The sequence below is a fragment of the Stenella coeruleoalba genome (assembly GCF_951394435.1).
Source record: "Stenella coeruleoalba genome assembly, chromosome: 9".
Taxonomy (NCBI): domain Eukaryota; kingdom Metazoa; phylum Chordata; class Mammalia; order Artiodactyla; family Delphinidae; genus Stenella; species Stenella coeruleoalba.
In genome coordinates, this window is record NC_137155.1 from 42568830 (window position 1) to 42586512 (window position 17683).

Consider the following 17683-nt stretch of genomic DNA (forward strand, 5'->3'; position numbering starts at 1 on the left):
CTGGACCAGTGTTTTCTAAATCTTCTCAGAATTTTTGACTCAAACTTCAGGGATGAGATTGAAAAATAATTGGCCATAACATATGATATAGATGATTTGACAGAAAAAAAGAACCTTTAGAAAAGAAAAAAACTTCTTTTTTTTTTTTTTTGTGGTGCACGGGCCTCTCACTGCTGCGGCCTCTCCCTTTGCGGAGCACAGGCTCCGGATGCACAGGCCTAGCGGCCATGGCTCACGGGCACAGCACGTGGGATCCTCCTGGACTGGGGCATGAACCCGCATCCCCTGCATCGGCAGGCGGACTCTCAACCACTGCGACACCAGGGAAGCCCAGAAAAAAAACATTATTAACAGTAGTCAAGGGTGATGGGAAACATGGCTGTAGAAATTATTCATGGATGAAAAATGGATGATGGACTACAAGATCATATTGAAACCATAAAAGAGGACAAGCTCAACCTGCAGTGGTTAGCTGCAATTTAAAGCCTTACATACATATAAACACTTACAGATATATCTGCAATGTAAACAGCAGAGCCAAAGGTAAGTAGCATCCAAAAGCCAAGAGGAAGTCTCTACTAAGAGTCAAGGTTAGATGCAGGAGTTGCATCCAATATTTGAGACTTCCTGATCCTATGAATACTTTCCCTTTATTATCTTTGATTACAAACAACTAATGTGATAAAGCTGTGTGTCTAATTATCTGATGCAACCTATCACTGTGGTAGCTAAACACGTTACTTTCCAAACCTTGCTGTCAGAATTTTAGTGCAAAAATCATATTCTGTATTTGATACTTGAATTCCCAGCCAAGATTCTTTCAAAAAAGAAGTGGGAGACTTTTCCCTTAATAATTGAATTAAGCTCAGAATCTAATTGAAGTCATGGATGGCTCTGTGATAGCTATCTTAAAACTTCTGAAATAAATAAAATAATTATTAGGTATTTTCTTAAGGATAAAAATACAATAGTGGAAAGGTTCGGTATCAAAGTAAAAGAGAACTTCCAATTAGCTACTGTGTTATTCTCAAATCTTTGCCATAACTGAATCAGAAAATGTTCCTGAAACTATGATTCCTTGTGACTCTAAATTAAGAGGATCAGTAAATAATTAGGAACAATGTGGTCAATAATAAGGCTAATAGATGACAAATGTAGTACTGGGAAGCTTAATGCTAAGACTAATGAGCTGTGGAAAAAATTTAAAAGAACCCCTCTTTTAATGGTTCAGAATTATGCTAAACTAACCCAAACTTGTACTTTGGGAAGAAGACAAGATACAGAAATGTACAAAGCACAAAATGAAAGTGTGAAAGCATACCAAGACACCTACAGAAAGGTCAGCTACACAGTCACAAAAAACTTTCGGGTAACTTTTTTTTAAAGCAGCTCTTCATGTCATGGACTTAGGGGTCTTTTCATTCAGGAGTCCCCGGATTAAAATATAGTCTCCATGACTGATATAAATCTCAGTGTCCAGATTGAGTTTACAGCCATTCATATTTTACCACTAAGACAAATAAAATGAAGCATTTGACTATGCTGTCAGCCAATTATTTTTGTGGTTTACAATTAACCACCAATTTCCTGAATTTGTTGTTAACAGAAGATTGGTGGCTTCTAGTTTGAAAAGCTATGGATCATAACCACAGTTTCCCCATGCTTTCTTTCAATTCACAGGTAAAAATAATCTGAGTAAGACTTTGCCACTTCTAATTGGTGACAGGAATTGAAAGGAGCCCAGAGCTTCACCTCACAGTGTTATGTAATCATACCTTAACCTCCACATCAAACACACATACAACAAGACTGTGGCATTATCAAGTGAACAAATTATCTCAGGGAGCTAGCTGTCTCAGCAGCTGAATACTAAATTATTTTATCATTTTCAGTGATAAAGTTAATTGGTATAGGCATTCAAGTATATTATTTTGAAACAAAAATATCAATTATTCCCCAATTAATCTATAAAATCAATGCAATCCAATGCAATTACAATCAAAATCCCAAGTATCTTTTCTGTAGATATTGATAACCTGATATTAAATTGTATGTACAAAGTTAGAGTATTTAGACTTGCTGAACAAATTTTTAAAGAGAACAAAATTAGAGAACTTATGTTATTGATTTTAATTATTAATATAATAATTTAATTAGCATAGTAATTTAACTTCTGTTAAATTGTGGGCCAATCCCTACTGTGACCTGCTTTTGTATGGCCTAAGAGCTAAGAATAGTTTTTATATTTCAAAGAGTTGTAAAAATAAGCAAAGAAGAATATACAATGTGGCCCCTAAAACATAAAATATTTAATATCTGGTCCTTTATGAAAGAAAATTGCCAACTCTTGATATAAAGAAAAAGGAATCAAGATAGTGCGGTACTGGCAAAGGATAGGCAAACACATCAAGGAACAGAGTAAATGTCTTAAAATCCAGCCATACATGCATAGTCAAGTTACCTTTGACAGAGGCTTTGATGTAATTTAGTGAGGACAGTAATTTCTTTTCAAAAATAATTGTTGAATGTTTTCCATATTTTAACCTAGCTCCCTACCTCACATCACTCACTAAAATTGAGGATGACCTCTTGTCACCTGTAATTGGAAGCAAGTATAAAGATAACTGAAGATACCTAAAAGAACATCAATGTGGCTAGAGGGGGTAGGAGGGAAGACCAAGGGGAGAGAAATGAGAGAAGCCTAGAGAGATGAGGAACTAAAATATGCACAGGGGTTGAGCAATTTTGGACAAGATACTTAGGCTAGGCTTCCATGATAAAGTGACATTTGAGCAGAGAACTGGAAGTAGAGAGGGTCAGGTGAATGGCCAATGGAAGAACAAAGGTCGTAACACAGACAGAAGCTTGTTGTATTTTAGGAAAATGAGAACACCACTGTGGCTTTAATGGAATGAGCAAGGGTTTCAGTGGTGGGAAATTTGAAAAAGAGACTTGTAACAGTGAGAACTTTTGACTTTTATTCTAAATGTGATCTCAAGCCATTTGAAGGTGTAGAGCAAAGGAATGCTATAATTTAGTCCACATGTAAAAAATCAGTTTCTTTACTGTTCAGAGAGTAAACTGAATGGGAAGCAAAAGTGGAATCAAGATCAGTTAGATGACAAGTCCTATTGCCAGACAAGAGATGATAGAGACAGAATACAAAGTTCTTCAGTAATTATATATTTAATTCAATAGTCAGCACCATTTTCTGTCTAAAGTAGGGAGCCAATTATTCCCACTGTTCATATGAGGAATTAAGGGTCAATCGAGGCACAGAGCTAAAAAATTATGGAGTTGGTACCAATGGTGTTTTTAGTCACCTTGTTATACTGCTTCCTGTAAACACACAAAGTACAAATATAAGGGTGAGGGTGGAGTTTCAGAGAGGTTAATTGCTAAATACAGTGAAATAATCAAATTAGAATAAAGAAGAGGATCACTTATTGGGACCATTTCATTTTATACTATCAAATGAATTTTTAACATAAATTGCAAATATTTGCTGGGGAAAACAAAACAAAATAAGTTGACTAAAGTGCATCCTTATGGTTGTCTCCACATCTTCAAAAAAAAGAGATGTAAGGAATGACAAAGTATCTAATTGCATTGTTGCTTTCTTTAGGAAACAGTGTTTGTCAGGAAGTCACGACAGATAGAGAGCAGATAACCTGCAGTTCTCAATATTCATTTCAGGGTTTAGGCTAAGTTTTGTGTTTGGGTCCTTGCTGCCTATTCAGACTACTAGTCCATGTAATAAGACATGCTACCACGAAAAAGTCATTATGGTTAGAGTTTTCCTATTTAAAGCACATGCTATCAATTAAATCTAATCATATCCTTAGGGTAAGAGACATTGTGGTTTGTCTTCTAATTGCCCTTATATTGAACACTGATGTGGGGTTTCTTTTGTGGTTAACCTTTATCAACAGTATTGCTGGATTGACTTTCCCTTCACACAGCGCCTGCTTTCACGTCATCTTTTATTTCCATAAATCTCTTTGGCCTTTTCCCTTTCCATGTCAACAATGAATGTAGAATTACCCCTTTTCCATAAAGAAAAAAACTTTTTAAAACGTTTAGCATTCTTTGGTTCTAACTGCTGCGCAGAATGTTTATATGTTTTCTTTTCCCTCAGATTCCCAGACCAACGATACCAGTCTGTTCTGTTGAAGTGAGGAACAGATGGAGTGAATTTAATTTCATGAATTAAAAATTGCATGTGTATGTGAGGGATTTATAGAGGTAATGTGCTTTCATTTAATAGCTAAGAAAATCGTGTATCAAACTTAAGTGGTTTCTGTGTATCTATAGTTATGGAAACTTTGGAATTAATCAGATCTAGCTCTATGAACCATATTGGAGTTTGGCCCTATTACCCTGGGGCCACATTACCCTGCTGCCTGACTTTGTAAATAGTTTTATTTGAACTCAGCAACACCCATTAGTTTACATAACAATGGAGTTGAGTAATAGCCACTCAGGTTGCCTGACAGGAAAAGCAGAAAATGCTATGAATTTTACAGAAAAAAACTATGTTGATTCTTGATTTACATAATCTCTTTCAAGAATGCTTACATTATAGAGTTGTTCTAATGACGAACAATATTGAGATATGTGAAGAAGTATTCTCTTGGAACACAGTTCGCACTCAATAATTAGTAACATTGATATCAATAGGCATGGGATAGAGGATGTTGCTAAAAAGGCCCAAATAATGAGTTCAGTGATCTTGGGTCTCTTCTGTGGACCAGCAACCCTCATCATCTGTGTTATAGATGCATTTCCTATACCATCCTTCCAAGATTTGGTGGATTATAAACTAACCTAACAACATGATATATGCTCTATTATCTATGAGTCAGAAATATTATTTTATCTTTACATGGGTAACATATTTTTAATTTAGGGTAACTGCTGGGCTATTGCATTAAAGTGATACTTTCTAATTAATATTTGAATTTTATTTAAACATCACTTTGTCAATCACACTGAGTTTTGGGTATCTCCAATTTGTACCTCTTTCACAGGGCCACTACCAAAATTATCCTGACATTCTGTCACTAAGGATAACCTACATTTACAGTAAAATATATACTTGCAAAATGTATCAATAAAATTATAAGCAGTCAGTCAGGTGTACCAGTACAGACTCCCTGGTCTTCTGAATGCTCAATTTTTTGCATTAGTTGTAATATTGTCTTGTAATATTAGAAAAACAATATAACAGAGCTCGTGGACTGAGCCTCAAAATAAGTGCCCATTTCTGTATAGATGTGCCAAGTGATTAGCTACGTTGTATGATTTGAGGGACATGAGGTGGCCATCCTGCAAAAAATAATATTAGAAATATATAACAGTCTATCAATCATTAATGAGTGAATTACTTTTATGTATGGCTTACTCTATGAAATGTAAAAATCCAGACATGGCAGTGAAAATAATCTAACCTGAATAAGCTTAATAAATGCCTTCCAATGAGGCAAAAAGCAGAGAAAAGAGTCTTGGGCAATGGGGTAAAAAGTGGATATGTTTTATAAAAGAATATTTGGAGCACTGGAGAGATCCTTGTAATCTTAGAAATGCTGACCTAATTGACATATTACATGTTTGGGGGTTTCTGAGAGCCCTGGAGAGTTGAAGGCCGTGTTACTTTAGCAGGGACACAGTCACAGGAGGGGAAGGAACTGAGCAGAGAGAAAACAGAAGTCAAATGTCACAAGAAAATCAACTTTGGTGAAGATGGACGTGCAAACGATTTGTTGAACTTCGTTCATACTTTTCTAGAAAATAATATTTTAAATTAATTTTATTACCCAAATTTTCCTCGACAAGAAATTTTTGGTTAAAGGCAAAATATTCCAAAATCACCAAAATTCCCTTTCAGACATGCCACAAGCAAAAAAACATATTTTTAAAAATTTTTATCTTCTTTTGATGCACAAAAATACTGGATCTATGCCAAAAATGGTGACAGCCTTGGAACCTGCGGAATTTTGTCATAGAAAAATTCTTTTTCTAAGCGCTACATTCTACTTTTCATTGCTTAATGTGATTCCAGGCCTGAATCAATCCTAATTTGAGTTCTGCAGGATGTATGAGGATCCAATGAGGTCTTATTTTGTAATGCCTTACAACCCTAAAAATGGTGGTAACAATGACATTAATAAGAATCATTTCAATATATTTTATTTCCTCACTCTCTCTTTATGGTGAATATTTTTCAAATTGACAAGAGTTTTGTTATAAAGAGAAGTGAGAGTCAGGTGTTCAAGGCCAAAAGGAATGCTGCTTTGGTCAGGCAAGAAGAGAATTGGTTTGACTTTGCTCCAAGCAGGCAATTAAGGGATGATGAATTAGAATCCCCTCAAAGCAGGAACCCTATTACTCTCAGATATGTCATGCACTCCGAAGTGTAAAATGCCTGATCATAAATAATAATGTCACTAACTGTGTGAAAAAAAAAAACACCTGAAAACAAATACTGTTGCTATGTGTAAGTGGCATCACTTATTGAAAAAAATGAACTCATCTTAAATTTTCTCACTGCGGTTGTAAGCACATAATTTTACTCCTAAAATACTAAAGAGGGAAATGACATGATACTAAGACAGTATCTGTTGCTTTATCCAAAACTTGTAGTAGACTCCGAACATCCTTGTTGTCTGAGATATGGATCACAGTAACTTACTGAAAAATCAAACTGCACTAATATTAAACTCAAAAAAAGCCAAGTTGAAATTTGTACAAGTATATGAATATATATTATGATATTTGATATTCATTATGGTCGTAAGTATCTGAGAATATATATAAGTACAGTATGCATGCCATACGTATTGACTAAATCAATAAATACATGATTAATGTTTACAACAGATACAACTATTTAAAAAATTAGTAATTTTGTGCAAATTGCTAGAATAAAAATATTTTAATGTGACATCTCAACCACATTTTTGTCAAATGATAACATGAACTTAATAAAAAACACATTCATTAAATTTTTATTCTTACCCACATAATATAACCTTTGAAATTAGTTCTTTACCAAATTTATGATGCCATTATATTCACAAATGATATACTGATAGTAATCAATATATATTCTAGAAAGTTTGCATCTACCACATTAAAACTTTAGAAAAAAAATTTTTTTCCCAGATTTATTGAGATCTAATTGACATGTAACATTGAGTAAGTTTAAGATGCATATGTGTTGAATTTGATACACCTATATATTGCAAAATGAGTACCACCATAGCTCTAGCTAAATTTCCAACATCTCATACCCATATAGAGGCTCACGGAGATTAAACAAAAATAATCTCCACCACAGCTCATTTGAGAAAGTTATTTTGTTTTCTACCTTGATGAAATTTTTGCTATTTTAATGCTATTACACAATAATTTCACAATAATAATGTCAACAACTTGTGAGAGTCAAAAGCTTTTGTTCTTGTGGATTTGGTAGCTGTCTTTCCAGTGGGAAGTTGAGGAGAAGCATGTTTCAATTATTCCCCTATCCCAGAACACTGTAAGCTTATGTGTTTTGAACAATCACATTTAATCTTCAGGACAACCACTTTAGGCATGTATTACTTCCTGTATGTTAGTGATAAGAAGTTCAAGACTTACACATTTTTCCAATGTTGCCAGAGTGGCTCAGTTGCCTGCTCTGGGTCTGTTCATGTCCCTCGATGCTAGGCGTACTCTTTTGTTTATATATTGGCCTAGTCACCCACATTGGGGGAAAACTAATCAAATATAACAAAGAAGTACAGAGGTATGCTGTTGGGGAAACATTTTATAGGCTATACGTTTGTCAATTATACCCAATTGTCACACACTGTATGTGTGCTTCAAGCAGTAGACTTAAAACCAGCAATGATATACATCATAAGTAGTTATATACTCTGTGACAACTTCACTAGAAAATGTATAACTAGAAGTAAGACTGACAACATAATACCAGAACATATTCAAACTTTAGAAACTTCATATAATTTCTAGAACACTAGATGAGGTTACCCATACAGTATAACTTAAGAATGTTTATCATTATTATTTGACTGTTTTCCGTGTAATTTAATGTACCAAATAATCCTAGTTACTTTACTATTCTGAGATGCCTCAGGGGCCTTCTAGAATACTCAAAGTTAGCTAGAGGGGCTTCCCTGGTGGTGCAGTGGTTGAAAGTCTGCCTGCCGATGCAGGGGACACGGGTTCATGCCCCGGTCCGGGAAGATCCCACATGCCGCAGAGCGGCTGGGCCCGTGAGCTATGGCCGCTGGGCCTGCGCGTCCAGAGCCTGTGCTCCGCAACGGGAGAGGCCACAACAGTAAGAGGCCCGTGTACGGCAAAAAAAAAAAAAAAAATAGCTAGAGAAGAAACTTAGTCTGTTATCAAAAGCAATTCAATATTCCAGGAAAACCTTGTTCTCATAACAGAAAGAGAAAACCAAATTCCAGTCCTGTACCAGCTTACTATTAATAACAACATTCATTTATCTAATTAAATTCAATCTAATCTTAATCCCGACAACTTACAAAATTCTTTTCTCAAAATTCCTTTTTCACAAACCTTTTATCACTTTCTGGATCCATATTAATATCCCTTATTTTCCCCATACATAAGCAGCCAGCTCAATTATTCTCCTGTTTTGGTTTAACAAAGTATCTCCAGTCTTTACACATTCTCTTCCCGACAACACATATGCTACTTGCTTTACACACTGAAATATTCCCCTTATCATTTTAGTAGCTTTAATTACATATTGAATTTTTAACCCATGAAAGGCCTTAATAAAACCAAGAAACAAGTAATTGGACTGTTACACCAGCATTTTCTGATTGGCAAACTTCAGAACATATTCCTTAACCTCTGAAAATATAGATTTTTCTAATAGCACAATTTCTCTTTAATGTCGTACAAGATACATGTTTAATGAACCCAAACATCCTTTGAATTTCTACTAATTAACCCAAGGCTGAAGTTTCAGGCAAAGTGGGCTGTTTTTGTATTTCAAGGACACGATAAGAGTGAACTTCAAGCTTTCTCTTAGGCGTATTTTTGGTCTCTCGGGGTCACAGTTCTGAAAACAGTATTTTACAAGCTTTTTCTCTACTAAATTGAACCTGAATTTCCCATTTTACAAAAGACAACAAAGATACAAATCACACAAATGGAATATACACGCACGCACCAGAAGACAGAACCGTCACAAATCCTTCAATAGGCCAACCCATATGTAGTCCCAAACAAACACTTCTCCAACACAAAAGGTCCTCGACGTCAGACACACACCAGAACCAACTGGAAAAATGCCCAAATGACAGTCAGTGCTCACAAACGGTCCTCAACGTCAGACACATGTCAGAACCAATTGGCAAAATGCCCAAATAGCACTCTATGCTCACAAACGGTCCTCAATGGCAGACAGACATCTGAAACAATCGGCAAAATGCCCAAACAGCATTTCATGCTCAAAAGAGACGTTTACCCGGGTGCACACCGGTGGACTTACTTGGTTTCACAGCTGGTCAGCTCATCCAGAGGCATGTTTCCATTCCACCAAGGAAAAGTGTAAGCTGACAGCCAGTACCGAGCAGGGGAGAAACAGGGAGGATCCCTGACACCAATGGTTTTGGCAGCTGCTGGGAACGTGCCTCAAAAAACCCTCCCTCAGCGTCAGCTCCCCACAAGCAGCTTGCCCCTTGCAGCCATCTTGGCGTGTAGTAATGGCCCGAGGTTCTACTCGGGGAAAACCCTGGAGAGCCAGATATCGCGAGAGGACAGCCTCACCTTGGGCGCCAAATAAATGCGATTCAGCTGCTCGCTGCTCAAAAGCCAATAAAGAGGCAAGGTGGATAGGAAGGAAAGTTTGCTTTATTTCGGAGGCCAGCAACCGAGGCGGGGCGGAATCCTGTCCAAAGGCTGACCCCTCCCACTGACAATCAGTGCGCAAGAGCTTTTATAGATGGAGGGAAGGGACTACATGGAGAAACAGCACAGTCAGCTCTGACAGTCCTCTTGAAATTAGTCATGCAGTGGTCTGATCAGCGTCATATTGATCACTTTAAGTACAGTTAGTCTTTAGTTCCAGGGTCAGTTTGTTCCCATTTCTTTGAGGCCCGTTCTCAGAATTGTGGCAGCTTATGTCATGGCTATAGTCTGGTCATTATGTAGTTAACTTTTTCCACCTGGTGGGTCTTTCAATATCTATAAAACAGATCAAGGGATATGGCTCAGAATATTATGTATAGCCCTTGAGGAGGAACTAAAGGTCCTTGACTTTGCTTAATGACTAAACTATTATTGTTTGGTCTTGTTTTACTGTTTTCCTTTGTTTCTGCGTTTCTCACTTCTCTGATTAAACTTATTCTCTGGCTAAAGTTTTTCTACAGACAAAAGGCAGGCTGAGTACATGGGGGCAACGACCATAATAGGGTCCTGCTCCGTTTCAGTGCTATACACTTTGTTAGGTTTCCATTTTAGTTACCTGTACACTAAGGCTATGAGCTAGACGTTTTGAGTAGACTTGGATATTGCCATAATCCTTAGTTGCTCATTAACTGATAATCTCTTACTTCACTTTAAGAGGTGGTCTCATTTATTGTGTATGTATATACATATATACGTATGTAAATATATACATACGTATATATGTATATGCATACAGGGCACCTTACTGTGCCTTGTGTACTAATGATATAATCACAAGAGATACAGCAACATATAATAGAATGAACATAGATTTTAATCACAATTTCAAACTAAACTGGCATTTTGTTAGAGCTCAAAACACCTGAGAGAGCTACTAAACACCTGCGTGTTGTTTTGTCATCCCTAAAAGCGTGCATGACACTGTTAAACTCATAGAGTTATTATGAGGATTAAATTAGAGAGATAAAATTCTAGCACAATCTTCAACATATACTTGTAGCTCTTGTTAATAAACAAGGCATAATAATACTCTGCTGACAAGTTGTTTGAGAATGGAAAAGCCTATATGTACCATCCCTAGTATGGTGCCTGACTAGGCACTGTTTTCTAAATGGTAGCTCTTTATGATTTAAGAGCCATGTCTTTTCTTACAGCCTGGGATTAATTCATTTGAAAAATTTCAGTAATGCAATAAGCAGATTTTGAGTATCTTTACTATTTCAAGCAGTATGTTTACCCTTACAGGGGAAATAAAATGAAATAAGATATAAGTATTGCCTGCAAAGAACACAATACAATTACATTATATCCATTATATACATAATGGATATAGTATAATTATATGTAATAATTATATATATATATATTTATATATAAGTTATATATAAGTAACTATAATACTGTACTATCACTGAAGTGTTATAATACTGTTTTGAGATAGGAAAAAATTACTACTTTTGGAAGCTTGAGTATTACCTCTGTATTTCATAAAAAATTGTGGAATTCTGTAAATAGCTTTAGTTAATAGTCCTTGATGGTTAGGATTTTATCTTTTGTTTTTGCAGTGTTCCTTTTAGCATAATTAGAACGATTCATGTATTCTGGCAGCGTTTCTGTTTAGCAGTACACACATCTATATACAAAGAATAATCTATTGGCAAAACACATCTTCAGCTCTCTTTTGTTTGATTTGTATTTGCTTTCAGGCTTAAAACATAACTCAGTTTTATGGCTTATTAAGAAGGACAAAAAATAAGTACTCCATAACTTCATTTTTACCATAAAGTATATGTTACCTCTTGATATCTTAAACATTTTAACATATTAATTGTTAGTTTTCTTCTGCCTCTTCTTACAGAAGTGCAAATACATTTAGGGAATATTGTACATTGGAAGTAAAAATAATAAAATCCAGATAGGTTAGTAAAGGAGTCCTGTGTAGAAGATTCAAGTCAATTAGTAGAATAATATTGGATCTTTCTTTCATAAGAAACCAAGTATATTTATCAGGCGTTCACTTCAGTAGAATTAGGTGTGTCTTTTATCTCATTTTATATTCTAAAGGATTTTTGTTATAGAATATAAGTGGTAGAAATCTGACAGCTATGCTAACTGAGGATGACAATGGGGTAAAAGACAAGGAAGAAGCCTTTTGTAATTTAATTTTAAGTAGTACCATCATTTATTTTCAGTTGGCATTCAATTTTCGATACCTTCACTTTAAAATGTATTACTGTTTTGTTTTCAATGTTATGGTAATTTTGGAGTTGACTTAGCTTTTCTCAGTCACAGATATGAGGCATATTAATGCACATGAGTTCCAGATGACAAACGGTGCTTGAAGTTTCCATGTCTGCTAATTCATTTTTGATTATAACATGATGTCTCCTGAAATATAAATGGCTTTTGCCTAGCCAAACGGTCATCGGATTTGAACATACGATGTGATGCTTCGCTGATGTTTGAACTTTGGAGTCATTTCAAATTCATTGATAATAGTCCTTATAAAGGCCATGTTCCCTCACTCAGAATGAAATAAACTAAGAGACTTTATCATCTGCTTCTCAGGTACGTTTCTCTAATGTATTTCGTTTATGGAAAGTATTTGGAATTAATTTAGCACTAACCTTTGAAATCAGTGGATGTTTCACATCCCTCACATTTTCAAAACCAAGTTTAAATAGTCCAGATTATATTGTGTCAAAGGATTCCAACGACATTAGTTGTCTTGGATCTTAGTTTTTTTACAAAAAATGGCAGCTATTGATGTCCATTATCACTCAAAGTAAACTTAAATCTTAAATATAGAGTCAATTTTATCATTAACCATCTAAATCGCCTTGAGATTGAGAAAAGAAATGATAAAAAATAAGTTGTACCACTATGTTTATTTTTATGCCACCAAGTATTTTCATGTATTTAAAAATTTCTTATACATTTTGAAAATCATTACTATCTCTAATAAAGTAGAAAAGGTAAAAAAAACACTTGTTTGAATTTTTTTTATCATGCTCCTTGAAATTCTTATAGCATTCTAATTTTTGTAATTAATTGTTTTAAGTTCCTTCCTGAGTGTTAGAGTGATATCAAACACCATCACACTATGAATTCACTAAGATCCAGTGATGTACCTGAAACAAGGCTGGGCCATGATAAGTGGTCTCTTGAGATCTTAAAAAAAAATAAAACTGACTAAAAGTCAATTTGCTTTTTACTATCACCATGATTCTAAACAATCAAAGATATATTATTCCTCCTTGAAATAGTCTCTTGTTTGTATAACCTCTAAATATGTGCTGAGTTACAGTTGAGTTTTTTTTTTTTTTTTTTTTTTTTTTTGCGTTATGTGGGCCTCTCACTGTCGTGGCCTCTCTCGTTGCAGAGCACAGGCTCCGAACGTGCTGGCTCAGCGGCCATGGCTTATGGGCCTAGCCGCTCCGCGGCATGTGGGATCTTCCCGGACCGGGGCACGAACCCGTGTCCCCTGCATCGGCAGGCGGACTCTCAACCACTGCGCCACCAGGGAAGCCCTTACAGTTGAGTTTTAATAATACCTTTTTAAGCTTCATATTTTAAGCTTTAGCATATTTTATTACTTGTATTTCATAAACATTATATTCTATGAGGAAGTTAATTTGAAGAAATCCTAGTGATTTAGTTGACTATCACACATAGAGACTTGGCTACATACATTTGTTTTCAAAGTTTGTAATGTTTCAAAAACTTGTGAACGTTTTTGGGGAAGATTTTGTGTTTTCAAGCCTGATCGTACAGTGTATTCTTACATATAAACATTAGATTTCTAATAAACAATGATAGCCTGACGGTTGTGTAGAAATAGAACTTGAATTGATTTAATTCTATTATTATATGGACCATTTGAAATGTTTGTGTTAAATTTCTTGGAATTTGTTGAGAAATTCTTTTTTTTAAAGTATACTTATATTTATGACATTTCTAACTATTTGTATATCTGTTGCATCATGTGAAAGAAACTTTTGAAATTAATTCTTCAATAAAGTATGAACTAAGACTAAGCAATCTGATTAAAATATTCATTGAAAGGAATATGCAAAACTTATCCATTGTGACAAAGTCCTTGAGGAACTGACAGAAATTAGGCTCTTAAACAGGAACTTGAATGTAGCTACTCATTACTGTGGGAGACCAATATTTAGGTATAATTTTCTTTTTTTAAAAAAAAAGCTTTATGGTATTAAAATATTAATCTATTCATTTCTCCTTTTTGTACAGTAATATTTATTTTATTTTTATTGCCATAATTATATCTAAAGTAAAATATAAGAAGTTTCACTGGTTCTTTTCTGCCCATTATTGTTCATTTCATTGTATGATTATAACTAAAAATAATTTTGTTCTATAGAGGAGGAAGTATCAAAAAATTATTCTCTACAGGAAAACATGCCTGGTATACTATTGATAGAAATGTAAAAGAAAAGTCTGGGAAAATACATGTAAAGAAAAAAATAATTCAGCAACTTGTTTAAGAAGTAGATACCTGCCTGACTTTTTTTTTGTTTTTCAAACGCAGTATAAATCCTACGTGGAGTATTCTTAATTAAAATATCTCTGTAGGTGAAAGAAAAAGTAAGTGAGAGAAAGAGGTAAATCCCCTCTAATTTGTTCAGCAATAATTATTATGCTAACTTTTATGACCTATTATTAGCTTTACATTTCTAATAAATCAACATTTACATTATTTTAACACTATGAATTTTAACTTTCCTCACCCCTACCCCTGTTCAGGTGATAGTGAAATGGAAACAGTATTATGTGGTGAAGAAAAAGTATATTTTACAACTGAAAAGATGACAATTCAAATCCAGATTTCAAACAAGTGGAAGCAAGGTAAGTATACTGTCTAAACTGTAAAACTGAATTAATATTTTTAAGTATAAGTCTGCTATGAGATAATATATAAGAAGGTACTAGAACATAGAAATAAATTTGAATTCCTTTTTTTCAAGGATTAACACATATATCTGATATTTTAAAATTTAAATATATAATTATTAAATCATTGTGTGTTTCATTGTAATGTATCTTATGAGGAGGTCATAAATGGAATATTAGGTTTAATTACAGTTAAATCTTGATGCCATTTTTCTTAAGAAGTTAGAAGCAAATATCTTATCCATTCTCAACAACACCAATAAATCAGAAAACAGATTTCTATCTTCCAGTAGATAAAGCAAGGAAACTCCTATTTCTGGAAATATGTAGTTTTCATAAATTTACACTTTAGGATATCATTTAGGAAATAAATATAATAATTGAAATTAGCTTCCAAATGCAGTCTGTGAAATTAATATACTACAAAATCTGGTGATATAAATATACAGCATCTACATGCAGCTACCTATATGAAATATTTTTCAAAGGCACTGATAAAAATCTTTTGAGTAAGTACTGAACTCCCTTTAAATAGCAGGCATTGTAATAGATGTTGAGTATGCACACATAAGAAAGAAACCATTGCACTATTCAAATACCCACAATTTGCTGAAAGGTTCATTTTAAAAAGCATCATCATCAACAACAACAAAAACAAGAAAGGCAATAACAACTTAGGTCGAGACCATAGATTATTCAATGAAAGTAACTTGATGGTAGTCACTATAAGAAATTATTACATTATTAAATCTGCATTCAAAATAAATATTTATATCCTTTAATTGGATAAATACCCATTAATCTTCACTTTTTGAAACTGGTTAATGAAGGTATAGTTGTGCATTAAATCAAAAGGAAGAGGGAAGATACTAGTTATTCTTTCAGAAGAGAATTTGAAAGTTCAAGAAGTTGATGGCAATGGCTTATTGAGGTTGTATTTCAAATATAATTCCAATTTGGAAAGGTAAGATTAACTGATCTGGTAACTATATAGCATAGACAGAGGAGCTGCTCACAGTCTACTTTTCTATGCGTAGAACGAGATTTGATGTCACAGCTCATGTGTTATGATTTTGTTAGATATAATAAGTAGGAAACATTTGAAAATTGACATTTGTTAATAAAAGTAGGGTAGAGCTTCCCTGGTGGCACAGTGGTTGAGAGTCCGCCTGCCGATGCAGGGGACACGGGTTCGTGCCCCGGTCTGGGAACATCCCACATGCCGCGGAGCGGCTGGGCCCGTGAGCCATGGCTGCTGAGCCTGCGCGTCCGGAGCCTGTGCTCCGCAACGGGAGAGGCCACAACAGTGAGAGGCCCGCGTACCGCAAATAAATAAATAAATAAATAAATAAATAAATAAATAAAAGTAGGGTAGATAAGCTGACTGTAAAACAAATTCAATCAAAATATATTGGTTTTTTATACTAGGTAAGCTCTGCAAAAGTTGGACATGGTCTAAGTTCTAATATTAAAAATTTTGTCTTTCAATGTCATTTCAGGTTAGAAGCTATATTATTATGAAATACATTCCTAAGCACACATTTTCTTGAAAACTAGACTATAAGATAAATTTAATGTAGCTAACACTACAGTTCTTGATTTGAGTGGATGCTAAAAAGTTGTTTCCCTTTAGGGAAATTATTCCAAGCTTTACACATTTCATGTCTATTTTGCAATTAGTTTAATTTCCATTAAAAACTCTCCAACTCTGTCCTTTGTCACATGAAAAGATAAAATGTGAGCAATAACTAAGTAGCCTTGTTTCTGACAAGAAAAGTTAAACTTTTAATTTTCCAGTTCTCCTGTAAGTGCTTCTAAATGTGCTGTGTTGTATACAATGTGAAGATAAGTAATAAATGTAAGTATTCAGTATGAAACTTTCAGGCACATTCCATTATTTTATGTAATTTGAGTGATAGTAAAACTTTTAATACAGTCATTTTTGAATTCTTATGCTAAAAGGAATATATAGCAACCATTTTCAGGGGGACAAGGTCAGAGAACATAATCTTGTTTAAAACTATATTTAAAAAAACATAAATATACAAGTTTGAATAGCAGACTTGATCCATTTACCATTTCATTTGGACCAGTCTTCTGGTATTCTATGAGAATTTTTGTGGTCCAATTGATACTACAACTGCTTAATCTTTTCTGACTCTCTTTTCAGAATCTCAGAGACATTTGTTCCTGTCTCTGTGGCATTTAGGTTACTAGCACTTATTTTTGAACCATTTGTAGAATGAATAGTCTATGAAAAAAAAAGCAAAAGTAAATACAAATGCATGTAATTTCCCTTTATGTCTTTACGTTTTGACTTATATATGCATGTATGTATGTATGCATGTGTGTATGTAATGTATTTATTTGCATGTATTATATATATATATTTGGTAATTTTTTTCAGACCTTAAAGAAGTGCATGGAGGGAAACTGTTTTGTAGAGGCTAATTTTTTGTGTGTTTTTGCTATTGCTGCTTATGTTTGTTTTCTTTTAGTGTTTGCCCAACTTTCTTTTCCATTTTTTCTGATAAGAAGACCTCCCTTTATAAGAGAAAAACCACTCTCCAATTACATGTGTTTATGGGGATGCTGATTCTCTAGCCACAGCTGTGGACACAAAAGCCCTGTAAAGCCCTTGGATTAATATGTACGTTGGGTGAGAGAGCGTCATGTTTCCTTCTGGGGTCATTGAGTCTGAGGTGCAGGTAAGCTTAGATTTCTCGGTGCCCTCATTACCCCAAAATAAAGGACACGTAGAGCCAACAAAGAGAATGACGGAACCTAGTGATAATGGAGATTGAAAGAGAGAGAGAGAGAAAAA

General features: G+C 34.6%; 1 protein-coding gene across 8 annotated transcripts in view; it reads right to left on the reverse strand.

The window, feature by feature from the left end:
• Positions 1 to 17683, reverse strand: part of LOC307191209 (uncharacterized protein) — a 773147-nt gene that overhangs the window by 81713 nt on the left and 673751 nt on the right. The window contains exons 1-2 of one of the 8 annotated variants that reach the window (XM_079931058.1): positions 9527 to 9906; positions 7639 to 7757 (exon numbers count right to left, since the gene is read on the reverse strand). The exons of 5 other annotated variants lie outside the window; for them this stretch is intronic. The gene's annotated coding sequence lies outside the window, so the exon portion shown is untranslated. Of the gene's footprint in view, positions 1 to 7638; positions 9340 to 9526; positions 9907 to 17683 lie in introns of those variants that run through there. 2 more of the 8 variants (XM_079931056.1, XM_079931059.1) reach the window with 2 other exon arrangements.